Source organism: Scylla paramamosain, chromosome 39 (assembly GCF_035594125.1).
Source record: "Scylla paramamosain isolate STU-SP2022 chromosome 39, ASM3559412v1, whole genome shotgun sequence".
NCBI lineage: Eukaryota > Metazoa > Arthropoda > Malacostraca > Decapoda > Portunidae > Scylla > Scylla paramamosain.
Window position 1 is genome coordinate 4,877,501 of NC_087189.1, and position 17,500 is coordinate 4,895,000.

At 40.7% G+C, this 17,500-nt stretch overlaps 2 long non-coding RNA genes across 6 annotated transcripts in view; one reads left to right on the plus strand and one right to left on the minus strand.

The window, feature by feature from the left end:
• The window catches only part of LOC135092096 (uncharacterized), a 14,303-nt gene extending 2,654 nt beyond the window's left edge, over nt 1-11,649 (plus strand). Inside the window, exons 1-7 of one of the 4 annotated variants that reach the window (XR_010262740.1) lie at nt 1-192; nt 2,634-2,810; nt 3,416-3,556; nt 3,750-3,834; nt 8,166-8,262; nt 9,377-9,708; nt 11,014-11,649. The exon at nt 1-192 is cut by the window's left edge and continues 2,654 nt beyond it. This is a non-coding gene — a long non-coding RNA (uncharacterized LOC135092096). Of the gene's footprint in view, nt 193-2,633; nt 2,811-3,415; nt 3,557-3,749; nt 3,835-8,165; nt 8,263-9,376; nt 10,015-11,013 lie in introns of those variants that run through there. The other 3 variants (XR_010262738.1, XR_010262741.1, XR_010262739.1) reach the window with 3 other exon arrangements.
• Nucleotides 9,672-15,888, minus strand: LOC135092097 (uncharacterized). 2 transcript variants are annotated; one of them, XR_010262743.1, is made up of 3 exons: nt 14,912-15,888; nt 11,036-11,206; nt 9,672-9,811 (listed from the first exon to the last, which is right to left on the minus strand). It is a non-coding gene; the product is annotated as an uncharacterized LOC135092097 (long non-coding RNA). The 2 variants fall into 2 exon arrangements; XR_010262742.1 differs by having other exon boundaries at nt 9,698-9,837; nt 14,912-15,886.
• Nucleotides 15,889-17,500: the final 1,612 nt, after the last annotated feature.

Consider the following 17,500-nt stretch of genomic DNA (forward strand, 5'->3'; position numbering starts at 1 on the left):
GTGGAGCTCTGGATCTTTGTACTCCGCCTCTGATTGGACCAGCTGAGAGAGAGAGAGAGAGAGAGAGGGGGGAGTGTTGGGTCCACCAGCACCACGCCCTTTCCTTCAGTAGCCTCAGTATCTCCGTGGCTGTCATTACGCGTGTTCCTCCGGCAGGAGCGGCGCGCCCTTGCTAGCTGTTCTCTTCGTCAGGTGTGTGCGCGTGCGTGTGTTCTCTTCAGTGCCTCTTCGTTTTAGTCACAAGCGGGGTTCATGGCTGGCTAGGGCGTGTGTGCGTGCGTGTGTGCTCTCCCCGTTCCTGCTGGCCCTGACTTCTGCTGGCCTGAGGCGGGGCGAGGCGGGGCGGGGTGACTGGCGAGGCTGGCGGGGCGCGGCATGGAATGGAACAAAGGGCTGGTGTGATGAGTCTTGGCACCACCGGGATGACGGGGGAAGGTTAGGGGTGGGGTGGCAGGGGGGGCGGGGGGCAGGAGGGGACGGGCGGGGGGCGGAGAACCCTGAACTGTCATAGATCACATGCCTTACAGCAGAACAACCAGTCAGTAGGTCATAACGTATTTGTATAGAGTCCCTGGCGGCGAGCTGTCGTCCCCTCATCCCTCAAGTATACATAACATTATATATTCTGACACGTGCGTACTAATACATATATTGAAGGTTCTTTCATTAATATATACAAATAAATATATACATACATATATGAATATACATAATGTAATAAGTAGATTATCAAGTTGATTCTCACAGCTATGTATGATATTCTTATTAGATGTACGTATACTGTATGTGTGTGTGTGTGTGTGTGTGTGTGTGTGGGGTAGTACTTCTTGATGTGGCGTGACTGTGGTAGCAAACTGTGGCTATAGTGTGGTGGTGTGATGTAGCTGTGTGTACGTAGGTGTGGCTGTGGTGGTGTAGCGAGGCTGAAGAACGCTGTGGTGTGCTGTGGTTGTAGTAGTGTGGCGTGGCCGTGGAGTATCGTGGGTTGGCTGTGGTGGCATTGTGGTCTGCTGTAGCTGTAATTGTGTGGTGTGGCTGTGCTGTGGTGGAGTGGCTGTGGTAGAAGTGTGGTTTGCTGTGGTGTGGAGTACCGCGCAGCAGCAGTAGCAGCAGCAGCAGTGGCACTTACGGAACCACAAAGCAAGGCGTAGTGGGATGCTTGAGTTGTAAGAAGGAACACACCCCCTCCCTCTTTCCCTGTTTCCTCTCCCTCTCTCCTCTCCCTCTCTCCCTCCAAGTGTTCCGTAGATACTTAAAAACTGGGCAACATGTTCGTACAGCCTTTTCCTTGACGACTGTTGCATGATGGGAGGACGGATGGCGAGGGGCGTGCGTCTGTTGTATAATTATCGTACGCAACGTGACTTTCTTTGTTTTTCCGGTGTTCCGTGTGGCAATCATTACGTCAATTAGCGTGAGATTATTACCACTCTCTGACCGTGGCTATTTTTTTACATGCCTGCGAATTCATAACATGGTTGTATTTTCTGCTCATGTTGTTTGTATGGAGTTTATTAGTGCAAAATTGTTCTATTACGCTGTGAGTTGTGAGGCTGACACGTGAACCATTGAGATATAGACCCATTGACAGTCTATTGTCTACGTGGTGTTGTGGTTCTTGTCAGTGTTAATGCAAAGAAAATTTATATGCGCATATATTTTTTTGCTTGTATTTAGCGTTCACAGCAAGAAGATATTTATTTTTCGAGGTTTGTGTCAATTGCCTGAAAAAAATCTGGTGTTTCTAATACATCGCCGATACAGAGATAGATACAGGAATGTGTTAACTGTTCACACCCTCACGGGCCTGGTAGTTAAGGTGCAGGATGAGAGAGAATTCCTTGATGTAAGATATTAAATTGTTTTTAAGTACATCTTTGAACTTTTTACAAATATGTACAGAGTTTATCTTTACTTATAAGAAAATTCTAATTCACAATTTTTACCTCAGTCACCCCAAAGACAAACTTACAGACTTGCATTTCGTCAGTCAGCACAACACTAGTCAAGGTGTTTGCGTTCACACTAAACAAATTTAACCCTTCTACTGCTAGTAAATCATTCGCATTATCATTTACATCTTCTAAAAGACTTACTTCTATTGCAGTATCTTAAAAACGCACTTCATTAAGCTGAAATTAGCCTCATAATTGTTTTTCTTTATCTCCATCCTAATTATTAGTGATCTCAATGTTGATGAAAGACGATCATAGCAGTAAAGGGTTAAGTAAAACTGATAAGTTAAGAATCGCACTTGTAACCCCGCATTAGTACAAGTGAGCGGTGGGGGTGGTGGGTGGGGGGGTGGCAGGTGTGGCAGGTGTCTCGGCTACACCTGATGAAGTGCGGATGTGTTAATTCTCTTCGCCCTTAAGACTATTCTTGATAATCTCGCTGCTGCCTATTGGCCTGTCAGTTTGACGGCTTTTCTTAATAAACATGTTGCCAAAAATGTGTTGTTTTCAAGGTACCTCTCTCGTGTGTGTGTGTGAGTGTGTGTGTGTGTTTAAATTATAATCTGATTGTTCTTAGTCGTTCATGTGTATTTTATAATGGTTTCCTAAGATTAGTCGTGTGTGTGTGTGTGTAATTGTTTCCTTTTACTTGTCATTCTCACTGTTTCTTGTCCTCAGCGAGCGAGGACAGCAAACGTGGCGCCCTTGAGATGAAGCAAGACCACCACCAACATCACCAGGAAGGAAGAGGAGGGCGAAAACACTGGAACGGACACCACCACCACCACCACCACCAGAGTAAAGAAAGAGGAGGGCGAGGACCGAGGAATGAACACCTAACACCAGTAATAACAGGTAAGGCGTTGAAGTGTTTCATAGCGGCAGTGGTGGCGGGAACAAGGTCAGCATTCAGAAACTCTTGCTCTCTTGCTTTCACCACGACCATTTTCCAAGGCCACACAGATGATTGGCCTGGTTTTCAAGTGTTTCTCATATTAATAATGTAGATATTTTACGTCACGAGAACCTTGAAACACCACTAAAACTCATAACTTTAATTATAAGAAGCCTTTTGAATGTAGTAAGTCCGGGAGTGTTTCAGAATATGGGCCCTCGTCAGCTGTTTGGCAGGAGTTGGATGTATGTATAATTATATGAAGGCTGAGGAAGCGATAAAAATAAGCGTAAATGCAAATGAAAGTCTAAACGGCCGGGGATTTGCTTCATGAGGCTTCGAAACAATAACCACATGACTACTTTGCGGTTATTTCCCGTGTTTTGATTAGCATGCCATACAAGGTCTAATTTGGAGCCATATTCTGAAACACCTCGGCACGCACCTCACTATTTTCAAAGGGCTGTAGTATAAGTGACATTTGTTTTTAAGAGCGTCTATCTTTATTTATTTATTATTATTTTTTATTCTTGTGACATTAATAAGAATCCTACTTTACTGACAGGGAAAAGGGTCTTGAGAACTCGGCTAACCATCTCTGTGGCCTTTGGAAATGGTGATGGTGGGAGCAAAGCGTCTCGGAATACGGGCGTGCGTGGTGAAGCACCAATGTAGATCTGACGAGTGAACGCCTGTGTTGGGAATTGTTCGTGATGCGTGATAAACATTACTAATTTTGATGTCTGTCTATTATAGTTTTTATCATATTGTAAATTGGACCATTGTAGTTTTTATCATATTGTAAATTGGACCAAACTGAGTTGAAATATATCCATAACTGTATACATCTATCTATACGTGCATGGTTCGGTTGAGTCACGTGACCTTTTCTTCCTTAGTATGCGTGGAGGCGAGGACACCACCGGTAGCCGAGAGGACGATCTGGAGGAGGAGGAGAACGAGAATAGAACACTGACGCTGAAGGTAAGGCGTGAACTTGAGGGCGTGGCGGTGATGGTGGTGGTGGTCGTGGCGGTGATTAGGTGGATCTAATAGTGCAGCGATAATCAAGTTGTCAAGTGTGTGCATCTCTCTCTCTCTCTCTCTCTCTCTCTCTCTCTCTCTCTTATAGCACCGTAAAAACTTGCCTATGTAATCTAGGTGCAATTATTAGAATTTTTCATTAAGTGTGAGTTTATTAGTTGTTTAAAGATGCTGGCTAACCACATCTTAATTTTCCAAGTGGGTGATCAGAATGTGCTATGAATGTGTTAGGATCATTGCAATGTGTAGAAAGGGAAGGTGATTGATGGTCGGCAATAAGCACAGGAATATACTCGACTTTCAAGGTCACACGTTTCACTGCATCAACGCCTTCCCTGCCTTAAAGGACTGACTTAAAGGTGTATTCTTCTCCATAACACGTATGTCCAGCAAGTAACTTGTATGCTGTGCAATATTTTCCATCCCTGGGTAGCTAAAGGCAATAAAACACAATATATAAGGGAAGCAGAAATAAGCCAACAGTCCCTCACGTGGCGGTCTCTTTATGAAATATGCTTACCTATTTTCACTTAACATTTTAATTATTTTCTCTTAATATTTCTTAGTGCGAGTATCAGTGTGTTGGATGGGGAAAGGGTAAGGGGAAAAAGGGTAAGGGGAACTTCTTTTTTATGTAGGAGAGGCACCGGTCCCACTGAGGTGCCGGTGTCCAGTCAGAAACGAACGTCAAAAATTACAGAATAAATATCAGTCACGTGCCATTTATAGCAGAGAGCCCCAGGTGTATTGAACTTTTTACTTATTTGTTTACTTTTACTCCATATTCTAACTTTTTTTGACGCCGCCACACTTGGGCTTCATGACGCTGAGTGTGGTGAACAAACAGCTCATTTTAACTCGTGACTCACCGCTAACTCGCCGCCGCGTTGAGTGTTAGCATGGCTGGCTTGAAATGACAGCTACGTGTGGCTACTTACTTTATCTCAGCGGCAGGTGTTCTCAACGAGCGGGAAATTAGCGGGAAATTACTGTGCGGAATTGGTCCTAGCTTGGCAGAAAGACTGTTGGGATATTGATCAGTTAATGCCGAGTCATGAGAAAGCTTTATGGTAAGTTCGTGGACGAGGGTGATAGGTGGGGATAGGTAGATAGGTAGGTATTTCTTAGTATGTATACGTATTAGGAGTGAGGATTCCAGTGATGTTAACTTGACAGACTGTTGTGATATTGATTTGTTGGTGCAGAGTCGTAGGAGAGCCTTGAGATTAAGTGTTTCATGGGTGGTGGTGATTGGGGGAAGGAAGTGTGCTGTATGTTTGGCCACGCATGTGCCTGATGACTTCTTGCAGCTTCCCTTATTTTCATATTATATTGCCTTCAGTTGGCCATGGATGGAAAAATATTGCAGTGTATATCAGTTATCTACTGGAAATGGGTATTATATACATGAATACACCTTTCAAGTCGGTTCTGCAAAGCGGGGAAAGGCAATGATGTAGTGAAGTTAAAATATATAGGTATTATATTGAGCCGTCAGTGAATGTAGAAACTGAGAAGGGATAAAATTGATTAAATAGTGGAATTAACTGGATTTCTTCGATTTCTGTGGAGAGTACCAGTTTATGAAAAGGGACTGATCAGTTTAATAGCTGCTGATGAAAAGATCGAAGACGAATGTGAAAGTTTAGTTGAGAGGCAAGTTTGATGGTTTGATCGCGTTGTGTTTGTGTATGAGGAAGATGTAGGTTTAAAATGAGAATGTAGAGAAGAGCCTTGTGGGTAAGAGTTTCAGGGAGAAAGGAATATGAGGAAATAGTGAAGAAATACGAGCAGAGGAGAGTTAAGGTCAGAAGGTCCAAGGAAGAACGAAGAAGGGGTGATGGGAAATGTACGCAGGGAACAGGCTGTTAAAAGGTCCAAGGGAAAAGAATAAGAAACTGAGAAGAAATGGAGAAAAAAAAAATCAAGGTTAGAAGGTCCACGGAAGGAATGAGAGGAAATAAAAAAAGTATGACTAGAAATACAAGCAGAGTGAATGGAGAAGCGAGTGATTAATGGGAGAGTGTGAATGGAGACGTGAATACCGAGGAGAGTGTCAAAGAGAGTGGTGGGATTAGAAAGGGGCTTTGTGGATGGCGAAGGTCAAGCAAGCTGGGAGGTGAAGGGTGCTGCATACAAAATGTATTCTCGTTTTACTTTCAGTACATACAAAACTCTTTTCTTTTTTAATTCTAGTGCATTTTTTTTTAATTCCAGTGCATACAAGACTCAATTCCAGTTGTCGATAAAAGACTTTCCAGTACATACAAAACTTTTTTTTTATTCCAGTGCATTTTTTTTTTTTTCCAGTGCATACAAGACTTTTTATTCCAGTGCATACAATACCTTTTTTTTTTTTTAATTCCAGTGAATACAAGACTCCTTTTTTTTATTCCAGTGCATACAATACCTTTTTTTAAATTCCAGTGAATACAAGACTCCTTTTCTTTTTATTCCAGTGCATACAAGGCACCTTTTTTTTCTTAATTCCAGTGCATACAAGGCATCTTTTTTTTTATTCCAGTGCATACAAGGCATTTTTTAAAATTCCAGTGCATACAAGGCATTTTTTTAATTCCAGTGCATACAAGGCACCTTTTTTCCTTTCTTAATTTCAGTGCATACAAGACAATTTTTTAAAATTCCAATGCATACAAGACTTTTTTTTTTAAATTCCAGTCCATATAAGATACTTTTTGAAATTCAAGTGCATACAAGATGCTTCATTCCAGTCATGGCCAAGAAAAACATGTAACAGAAAAGACATGAAAACAGAAGCATAATATAAAAAGACATGGGGTGAGAATGACAGAGGAAGTATGAGGATAAAATGTTGGCAGGGAGTTGAGGATGAAAGAACAGAGCATGAGTGTGAGCAGAAAAGGTGATAACAAGATGTGCATGAAAGGGATGTTAATTATGATGGGAAGGCTGGGAAATGAGTGAGGGTGTAGTGCATTTCAGAATAGCCCATTTTGACTGGTGTGAATGATAGTGGAAGGAGGGAGGGAACAGGAGTAACAGGAGGGGAAAAGGAATGTAAAAAAAAAAATGAAATTGGAGGAAAGTAAAGAGTAATTAATGGGCAGGAAGGTGCATTACACGTTTAAAAGAATGATGAAAACCAGTAATTAGAAGGAAGGAAAGGCAGGAGGTAGAAACTGGAAGAATGAAAAGGCATATGAATGAGAAGTGAAATAATAAAAACTGTAAATGGAGGAATGAAAAGGAGATGCATGAGTAATAGAAAATGGAAAACCATAAAAACTGGAAATAGGAGGATTGTAATATGGAATGTAAAGGCAGGAGGAGGGTGCATGAATAAGAAAAGATACAAAATCTGGTAATAGGAGGAATACGAAGGCAGAAGGGAATAACATCGCAGTTTGCTCCTGGAAAAGACTGGAGACTGACAGATTGGAGTAATGAGGTATGTAGGTCAGCAAGAGAGCTGAGCATCAGGGAACACTAGAGTGAAGGCTGCAGACGTGAGAAGTAATGAAGAGCTTTGAAAACGTCAGGTGTGTGGATCAGATGCACACACATGAAAGTGGTGACTCAAGGGCAACAAAATTATAAGAGCAACAAAATTATATATATATATATATATATATATATATATATATATATATATATATATATATATATATATATATATATATATATATATATATATATATATATATATATATATATATATATATATATAAGAAAAAAAAAGGGGGGCCAACTGAAGAGCCAGTCCAGAGTTAGAAACTATAGTCAAAACTTGGGGTCTTGAAATCTCCCTCTAGAGAGCAAGTCATAGGGAGGAGGAAATATGAAAGCAGGCAGGGAGTGGCCATGTTTACCAGAAAAAAGGGATGAATGAGAATACTCCTCATTGCATTAGTGAGGTGAACAGAATAGAATGAAGTATAAACCTTTAAAAGTTGAGAAAGTTAGAAGAGAATAGTGTAGAAAGCAGTGTAGGAGTGTTTAAGGTGGTGGTGGGTGGAGTCGAGAGGAATGCTTTAAGAGAATGTACAAGCATCATGTATCAATAAACTCAAAGGTGCTTGTAGGAAGAAGAGTTAATTGTGTCCATTTCAGTCACAAAGGAGTACAAGATGGCTTGTGATCTGATGTCTTGGGCACAGTGGGTACCCTCCTTGTGCAATGTTTGTAGATACATTGAGACATTTCACTGACCACTAATAACTACCATGGTCCAGAAATAGTAACCAGTACCTGAACAAGAAACTTCAACTTTCATGTACATATTTTTCCAGACTGTGTGCCATGTGCAGTGCCACCACCACTGTTGCCACATGTCAAGAACCACCTGCCCCTGACCCTCACTGACCTGGGAGTCCTCGAGTAACTCTGGTCCTTTATCAGCGAAACTTCAACTTTCATGTACATATTTTTCCAGACTGTGTGCCATGTGCAGTGCCACCACCACTGTTGCCACATGTCAAGAACCACCTGCCCCTGACCCTCACTGACCTGGGAGTCCTCAAGTAACTCTGGTCCTTTATCAGCAACATTAACCCCACAGTAAAGAGTTGTAAGAATAGTTATATCACCTATAAAGAACATAAGGCAGGATTGAAAGACAGAACATACAAAGGTTCTATATCAGTAAAACCTTTTTTTTTTTTAGATTACTGAATGTAGAAGAGAACATCACCTGATAGGAGGAAAGAATTGGTGTGACGTTGAAATATAGGAAGGGATTATTTCTGTGTGAATTGTTGAACTGTAGGAAGGAATTAGTGAGAGTTGCTGAATATAGAAAGAAAAATTAGTTACTGGAGAGAACATGACCTGAATGGAGCAAGGAATTAAGGTCATGAGAGGTGATCACACAGCAGGAGTCAGTAGAGAGGAAAGGGGGAATGGTGGTGAATATTCTGCTGTGGGTGATGGTGTGATAGTAGTGTAAGGTTGGTAGATATGCTGGTGTTAGATAATGCACTAGTAGATGATTGAGAGAGACAGCTGGGAGAGGGGTGTTTGGAAGAAGATATGAAAGAAAACGTAAGTGAATAAGATTTTCAAATATTCATAAGATTTTCAAATATTCATATGAAAGAAAACTTGAGTGAACCAGGTTTTAAAATATTTAGTTAGTGTATTTACAAAAGTTTTTCTACAGGAAGAGTTAGTTGTTGTCCATTTCACTCTTCATTTTAGTCACAGGAATACACACACAAGATAATGGCTTGTAATCTAATATGGTCTTGGAGGCACGCACAGTGGTGATAACCTCCTTGTGCAATGTTTGTAGACATTTTACTGACCACTCTAATAACTACCACAGTCCAAAACTAAAATGAGGCATGTACACAGACCTGCAGGTGCCTTGTCTTGGCTAGCACTCTCTATTGGTCAATAGAAAGTTAGCCAGGAATATAGGTATATAGAATTAACCAAGAGGATTAGGACTAACATGCAAGTTATATGTATCTGTATATTAATGTTGATATATCTATTGCAGGTCACATCTCATCACCCTTGACCTCAACACCAGTCACACAACTACTGAGCGCAAAATTGTTGCTGATGCTTCCTACTCTTTAAATCTTCCCTCATCCCCTGCTGAACTAACTAGTATATGTTAGCTAAGAGCAAGGAAGTGAGGCAGAGTGAGGACAAGAGTCTGCACTCTCTCAGCCTCTTAAGTACAAAAGACTGCATCTTCACTGAGAGGAAAAGATGGGAGCTTCTGAGGCAGATTGAAGACAAGAGAATAATTTTGGGTGGCTATGCTGGCAGACACAGCAGCCTGTCTGTGTTATACCACCTACAATGAGCTGGAGACCTGCACATGTGAGGAATTTAAAGCTGGTTCTCCCACATGAGGGTCTAGTGGCTCTTTGTGGTGAATGCTCCCTGTGTGGCCACTCTTAAGTCCTCTTGTTCCTGCTCTGTGCTGTGGCAAGATTGGAGAATGAAGGACTGGCCAAAAGAAGGAAGTTAGAAGATCAGATTAGCTAGAAAGAGAAGATAGGAGGAAAGTCAAGTGGGAAGGCAGTTTACATACAATTTTGTGCAGCTGAAATGAATAGCCTATTTAAAACAAACTTTTAAACTAAGCAAACTTTAATAAGCATGTATGATGATAAAACCTGCAAACATAGTAGTTTCATTACCTTCAAAATCCTTCCTTAGTCATACACAGTATAGAATGTTGTCTCCGGTATATAATCTCTGCATAGGTATTGTTCACTTTATTAAATAATATTCAAGGAAGGGTTTTTAGATGTTTGGTTTCATGAAATTCAAGAGCACAGTAACAAAACATCCTTTGTGGTTTACTACAACCCAAACTAACATACCTCCCAAACATTCTAGTGCGATTGTTTCCACTGAAGTGGTTCTCTAATTGGTGATCATGTGACACCAGAGAACTTAAGACACGGCCACTACTGTGTTGACAAGCAAGGTTTGCTAGAATGGGGAAAACAGTAATTTTTGTGTAAAAACGTTCCAGTGATGATCTTTATAAAAGCCCACCACCTTTGTTTGTACATTTGTTGCTCGATACTCTAAAGTTAGTATACTCTAAGGTTAGGTGTGTTTTTAAGTTCATCCTGAATGTTTTTGTTTTCACATACTCTGGTTTTCCTAGTCATGCACACTGTTCAGATTTCAGTGGCTTGTTTATATAAGTGGCTTGTTTATATAGACGGGCCAGTAGCATCTTGGAAAGTCTTGCAATGTCACACGACCACAATCTCTTGCCAATATCCCTCAAGTCGCGTGATGGTCAGTTTGCAAGAATCACCTTAGTGCAAATAATCTTTTCAGATGGGAGTGAGTCACACTGCAAATGTTGTAAGGTATATCAGGTGTAGTAAACCATAAAGGAAAGTTAAAGTACTAAAACTTTCATGGAAGCAAACCTGACCTTTCTCCTTCAGTCAAAATATCTGTAGACTTGTGAATTTTGAGGCTTGTAATTGTCTCACCGAGTAGATTTTGTAAGTACAGGGTTTTATATCATAAGGCTTAAAAAATTACCCTATTGAGTGGATTTTGAAGGTATGAGTATTAAAACCAGAGGTCAGGTCTTGAGATGCACAAGTATTCATGAAACACTGGTCTACTACTATTATTATTATACACCTACAGGAAACTCAATCAGGATACACACCAGGAACATGTGCTGCTAATGTGGATGGAGACTCCCCATCACCAGCCTGGACAGACGCAGCCACAATGTGGAGACTACCCACCACCAGCCTGGACAGACGCAGCCACACTGATGGACCAAACCCAGCACACCACCCCCACTCAGGCATCTTGGAATCCTCATGGAAACAGTCTGGAATTACCATGAATTACTACTTATATTGTCTTCAGTTTCTCCCATGAGTGTGAGACTTGCTAGTATATGTAACATTGGTCTGTATACAAAAATGCTTTATTTTCACCACATCTAATCACAAATGCCACACAGATGATTAATCAGGTTCTAAAAAAGCAGGAACAATGTAGAAATCTTGTTAATCTGTCATTACAACCATAAAAACCTAGAAAAACCTGTCACTTCAATGGCACCATTTTGAAAGCCCACAGAGAATTAGCTGGGATCTTGAGAGCACTTCTCCTGTTGGTGATGTAGAAATCTTAATGTCTCTAGAACTGTAAAATCCTTAAAAACCTGTATCACTTCAATTAGAGGGTATGGAAAGCAGTGGAGATGTAGCATGGAAGTGTTTCAGAATATGGTCCTTAAATTGACAAACTGAATAAATAAACAAAGGTCTTGTGGACATCACTGACTTTTCATGAAGGAGGAAATCTAAGATATATATATAAATTTCCCTGATGTACCTTCACCCTGTATGAGATGAGATAACGATGGGTACGAGTACAGAGGCGCCTTGGGAGGAAGGAGGCAGAGTAATTTGATTTGGTTAACATGAAAGCAACAAACTAACATAGGGCAAAAACACACCTGTACTTTCAATTGAGAACAAGAGATAAAAGAGCTAAAGACAGCAAGTTAAGCACTGAAATAAACGAGATAAGAGAAAACACAAGTAGAAGGTTATATATATATAGAGAGCTTGAACAAATTAACACAGGACAAAACACACACACCATACCCTCATGACAAGAAAAGATGCAAGTTAAAGAGAACAAGTTAAGAAATGGGAATAAACAAAAAAAAAAAAAGTTCTAAGCAAATGAGAATATAAAAAAAAAGCAAAGCAAATGATACAAGACAAGGCATGAAATGAATACACACACACAGCATAAAAAAAGATAGGTCAAAGAAATATGCTGTACAAAATGTGCAAGATGGTGCTCTAACAGGAGGGTAGGCAAACCACAGGGTCAGGGAGGCTGGGTGGTGTGGTGATGAGGTGGATGGTGTGAGTGGTGGGGTGGGCAGTGTGGGTGGTGAGGTTGGATGAGCAGCAGCTGAAGAACACAAGAAGACGTAAGGGAAGCTGCAGGAAGCCATCAGGCCTACACGTGGCAGTCCCTGTATGAAACTTGCCTTCCTATTTCCACCTTTCATCCCCATCCATAAATTTGTCTAATTCTCCTTTTCAAGTTTCCTAACGATTCAGCATCCATTACTGGTTCAATTCCACTCATCTATCACTCCACTTGAAAACTAATGCTTTCCTATCTCTTTTTTTTAAATAACTATATCAAACCTGTCATTTCTTGTCCTATCCTGATTAGTGACTGAGAATTTTGCTTATGTTCCTCTTGTTATATATAACCCCTATACCACTTAAAGACCTCCATAATGTAGTTGAGGTCTGATGAGCGCCAAATGCATATAGGTAACTTTGTTGGTGGTGTTGGTGGCCAGGATGAGAGAAGTAGGGTGGCTTGAGTCATCCTTACAGTTTTAAGGTGCATCTGCAAATAGGATAGTGTTAGGTTAACTTGAATTAGCTTAGGTTAGCATCACCACAACCACCATTTCCTCATTGGTTGCAGTACAGCACACCGTCTGAGCTGTCACCATCATTTCTGTACTTGTGGTGTGCATTACGGTGAGGGTGTGTTACAAGAGGCCATGAACAATAGCTCTTGGAGAGGACCAGATTTCAGTGTTGAGAAAAGGTGTTTTTGCCACAGCATCAGTCAAAATAATTTACAGGTATTATGGAAACGGTATTATGGAAATGGTCTGTTTACTGAGACAACAGTAATCAGTTTCTGGGCAAAATATGCCTTTTCCAAATTTTTATCCACTCAGTGAGAAGATCAGCAATCAGATTAAAGCAGTGAATTGACAAACCTAAAAAAAAAACAATCATCTTATGAACATGCTAATGCTATTTCAATACCTGTTATCCACATTTACCATCAATGTTATGTACTCTGAAATGTGTGAAAACCTGTTATAAACAATGCAGGACACAATCATGGATGCCAATGATGTCTGAAGAAAAAAAAAAAAATTAAAATACAAAAACCACCACCACCACCACCACACACATGACACACAAGACTTGTGCCAGAAGGACACTCTATTAAAATTACCACTTAGTTCCACTACCCACATGAACTCTTACCAATACAGAGAGAGAGAGAGAGAGAGAGAGAGAGAGAGAGAGAGAGAGAGAGAGAGAGAGAGAGAGAGAGACTTTAGTTGATAATATATACATAAAAAAAAAAAAAATACATCGCCTTCAATAACCTGCGGGATGTAACACTTGGTTATAATTTAGTTTTGAAATGCCTTTTAATATTATGTGGGTGGAGCTGAGCAAGGCAAGCAGTGGATTGTACGGCCACCCGAGCTGATTGACCCAAAATAATGTGCGTATTGGACTTTATTAAATGACGCTGAATGACGCTGTAATACATCATGAAAACAGTTATAATTGGCTGAGCGAAAGAGTTACAAATGAGCATGCGGCATTTCATGCCAGAAACCAACATACTAAAACACACGCAGTAGCGCCGATTGGGCCAGAGCAGAGTCGAGAGGAAGGAGGAAAGACGAAATCGGGATAAATATCAATTCGTCTGAGGGTTATTAGCGCCACATGGTGTACCATTAGAAATGGTCCAAATGATGTGATCTACAACTTGAGCGTGACAGCAAGTACTGGGGGTGAACTGTGTTATAACCTGCACTAGAACCAAAAAGTCATCACATTTACAGCAAAGCCACAGTGTGTTCTACTGATGAAAGTTTCATTATTGCACTTGACAAGAGTTATTCTAAGCAATAATCAATAAGGGAAGTTGCAATACACCATCAGTGTATACGTGGCTGTCCCTAAGCGAAACATGGTAAATTTATAGTTTAAGCCAATGTCCCCAATCTCTACCCACGGCCCACGGCGTTATTATTAATTTCCGACAAGTAGTGTAATCATTAGAAATGATGTGAATAGTGAGAAGAACAAAATGAGGTAGGTTATTACCACGTAGTGTGTAATGGCTTAAACTATAATAAAACCCGAAACATACCTACATACTTCAATCTATCATCCCCATCCATAAATGTGTGTAATCTTTTGAAGTTCCCTGATGATGCGGAAGTAACAACCTGATTATACGTCCATTCCATTCATCACAGGCAGGATTGAACAAGGCAGAGGACAGGCACACTTAACAAAAATACAACAGAGGGGAGGATCAACGCGGCGCGCGTCAAGCAGGCTGGCGAGTGTCTGCTTGGTACTGCAGCACCGCCATGTACGCTTCAGCGCTGCACCTCCACTACTTTCGAAAGGCTCTAGTTGAAGTTACGAGATATTTAAAGGTCGAAAGGCTCTAGTTGAAGTTACGAGATATTTAAAGGGCGTTTTTACGATTTTAGTGACAGATTGACAAAATTCTTGCATTGCTGACAGGAGAAACACTCAGGAAACCGGCAAATCATCTCTGCGGGCTTCGAAAATAGCTGTAGTAAGAGGGCACAACGCTTCTGAATGCATGTCTTAGCTGCAAGGAAAGGAGAGAGGAGGAATGGGAGAGGCTGCATGCAATGTAGCAAGTCACAAACGAGAACAGTTAAGAGATAAACTAATACAGAAACACTTACCTAAAAGGAGCTGGGTGGAGGTGTCATGCACGCGCCGCGCCTCCGACACTTGTGATGGTCTCAGCGAAACGGGCCCTTGGTTCAGAGTTCATGGATCATGTTCTGAAGCACTTTTCCACCGCACCTCCGCTACTTTCAAAAGGCTCCAGTTGAAGTTACATGGGATTTTAAGGATGATTTTTACATTGTTAACAGGAGAAACACTCTTGAGAACCCGGCTAGTCATCTCTGTGACCTTCGAAAATAGTCGTGGTGAGAGAGAGAGAGAGAAGCATTTCTTGAATACGGACCTGAATCAACAACTACTTCGGGTCAGAAAAGCATCGTACAGCGGGGAGCTTGCATAAAGCGTGTCTGGAGATACAGAATATTGCGTAAGGATCTTCACACACCGCCTAGTATTCTGAAACGCTTTGCTCTCTCACCACGATTCTTTTCAAAGGCCGTTGGGATGATCATTCGTGTTCTCTCTTGTTCATAATGTAGAAATCTTCCTATCACTAGAACCGTAAAAATACTCTTAAACACTCGTATAACTGCAGCTAAGTAGCGGAGGTGTGGCGAAATGCTTCAGGTTATGGTCTATAATGCCAGCAGTCAGCAGTTGTCATCAATAAGTAGTACATGACCGCAATTTGCAGTGAGGTGATGTCCTTGAACAAAACGCACGCCTGTCGCATCAAAACTACCATGCATCGTGAACAACCATAACTGCGTGGTACTTAACCTCTGAACTATCGTGTTCCGTCATACAGACCTTAGAAATCTCAAGTTTAATATTATTACAGTGCAAAATAATGTTCATGCCTTTGCTTCCCTGCTGACTGGATTGTATACGAAATATTATAGAGCTCAACAACAACAACAACAACTACTACAACTACTACTACTAATACTGCAACTACTACTAATACTACCACTACTACGCTACTGCTACTACTACTACTACTACTACTACTACTACTGCTACTACTACTACCACTACTACTACTACTACTAATAATAATAATAGAACCACTACACTGAACACACACACACACACACACACACACAACGGCGCAGTTAGGCCACAGTGTCCTCAGTCCTGGGTCACTGTGAACACCCAAGGATCTAAAAGTAAAATAAAATAAAAGTAAAATAAATAAATAATATGACAAAAATACACATATATGAACAACTGAACAGTGTTATTTGAGAGAGAGAGAGAGAGAGAGAGAGAGAGAGAGAGAGAGAGAGAGAGAGAGAGAGAGAGAGAGAGAGAGAGAGAGAGAGAGAGCCAGTCACAGGATCGTACTTTATTTCTTTCTAAAATTACTTGAAAATGGAACAATAATTGGCTGAAATATGAAGGTTAATGTCCCACTGTTGTAAGATCCTAACAATGCTTTCACAGACACACACACACACACACACTTCGCACTTAATTTTTCTCCTAATAATAAATTAATAATAATAAAAATAACTAATAATAATAATAATAATAATAATAATAATAATAATAATAATAATAATAAATTGCCGCAGATATTGTTGTCAAGATTTTATTTTTTTCTTCCTTTTTATTGTGACTATTCTTTCTTTCAGTTAACTACAGATAAATCTCCTGCCAGACTCCAGTTACGTTCTTCAATGTAAAGAAGCACGAGACGCCACACACACACACACACACACACACACACACACACACACACACGTTTAAGAATGCATAATCAAACTTTGCGTCCAAACACGAATATACTTTACAACATAAATGAATTTCTAATGTAAGTGATGTAAGAAAGCGTAAACAGCATAGAAAACTGAATGTGTGTTTGAGAGAGAGAGAGAGAGAGAGAGAGAGAGAGAGAGAGAGAGAGAGAGAGAGAGAGAGAGAGAGAGAGAGAGAGAGCACCCCTTATTCTTCCATTCCCTGTCCCTTCTCTCGCCCACCACGCAATATATGAAGTGACTATGTAGAACGCGGCGCGAATACCAAAGAGATTATTAAACTGTTGACAGATGGAGGAAGGGGCACCATGATCGAGAATAAATTGTGTTCCCTCTTGTTGCTGATAGACTTCTTTACTGCCATGGTCTCCCTTCGCTACCCTTCCTTGCACTGTGAAAAATTGCTTGCATGGAGACACAGGAGAGAGAAAAGAAGGTTAATTTTAAGAGGCAAGCTATAGCACACTGTGATCGAAAAGGTTGTGTTCTCTTTTGTTGTTTCACTTCTCTGATGCTTTAGTCTCCCTTCCTAACTCTGTAAAAATGGTTTACCTAGAGACACACACGAGAGGAAAGAGTAAATAGAAGGTTGATTTTGTGTAAGAGGCGAAGGAAAGTGTAATGTGATCGAGAATAAAGTTGTGTTCTCTCTTGCCGTTGTTTAATCTGCTTTAGTCTCCCTTCGTTAACCCCCCTAACTCTGAAAGGATAATTTGCATGGGGAGAAAGGAGAGAAAAAGAGTGAACAGAGGGATATTTTTTGGTCTTCTTGTGCTACAGAAATGCTGACAAGAGCTTGGCACGAAAATAGTGTCTAGAATATCGTAATAGATGTTGAAGGGGGAATAGTTTTGTCTGACAGTGAGAGTTGTTGTAGTGTTC